This window comes from Cyprinodon variegatus, unplaced genomic scaffold, assembly GCF_000732505.1.
Source record: "Cyprinodon variegatus isolate N-32 unplaced genomic scaffold, C_variegatus-1.0 Scaffold1440, whole genome shotgun sequence".
Taxonomy (NCBI): Eukaryota; Metazoa; Chordata; class Actinopteri; order Cyprinodontiformes; family Cyprinodontidae; genus Cyprinodon; species Cyprinodon variegatus.
This window is the reverse complement of record NW_015151893.1, coordinates 132,229-133,507: the sequence shown is the minus strand read 5'-3', so window position 1 is coordinate 133,507 and position 1,279 is coordinate 132,229.

Sequence of the window (1,279 nt, the reverse complement as noted above, 5' to 3'; positions counted from 1 at the left end):
AGGGAGTTTTACAGTTTATATGGACACTGCAATGTAAGTAGAACAGAAAAACAGAAGAAGAAAAAGGAAAAAAAGAGAAAAAAAGAGAGAAAAGATGAAAGAAAGAGGAGATAGAAAGGCGATAGAAGCGTCCATTTTACCGTTGACCCAGTTACAGGAGGTTCGGTAAAGACGGGCAGGCTAAGGGTTCCAGGAATCTGCCTAAACCCCCCCAGTGAGAGAAAAGGGTCTGAGACACACACATACATGGAGGTTTGCATGCAATAATTGGAAAGTTTAATCATTTATATTTTGGCCATTTGTCTGTGTTTTTTTTGTCGTATATGTTGTCTGTAGTTGTGGATCCACTCTAACTATTGTATGTTGTCCACTTGTGAAATGATAATTTAGTTATTTTTTGTCTTTGGGAAAATAGAAAAATAGAAATTAGTGAATAATTAAGGTTAAACTGTAAAATAAGGACAGTTTCTAGTTTCTGTGGCTCATTCTTCCCCCTGACCTGTTTTCAAAACAAAGCAGGAGTTAAATGTGTTAAAGATAATGCACAGCTGTTTGAATTGGTAATAAAGGGGATTGATATAAGGTTTAAATATCACAACAAATAAAGTTTAATGAAACAGATAAAAAGTTAAATAAAATGAACTGATTTTGCTTGTTTAACAATAATTGGGCATTTCTTCAAATAATCAAGGACCTGAGTCATTATTTAAATGCTAAATGCTAAAGTTTAATTTATTAACCTTAATTCTTTAAGATTTAGATTAAACTTTAAGGGTAAATAAATCTACATGTGTGTAACACAAATAACTTGTATAAAAATAAATTAGGCTGATTGAATCTGCTTTTAAATTGTTTACAGTTCTTTAAGAAGAAAATCTATCTTAAGCTGATCTGGAATAAATATGTACATTTATTTAACATAAGTGTTTGTTAATAATTATATGGTGTTCAAATCACTCAATTGGAAATAATGCTAATAATAATATTATTTAATAATAATAATAATAATAATAATAATAATAATAATAATAATAATAATAATAACAATAATAATAATAATAATAATAATAATGATAGCATTCATATTAATGATGCAAGTGACAGAGGATCTAGATAACAGGATTTAATTCCTACATTAAGATGAATGGTGGAGACCTTAAAATGATCTATTCTCAATGAATCCATAGCTCAGATATATCTGGAGGTTCAATTGACTTAAACTTTATGGTTTTTCTTCAACAGAACATTTTTATTTGTTCTGATGAAGAAAAGGGTGGAA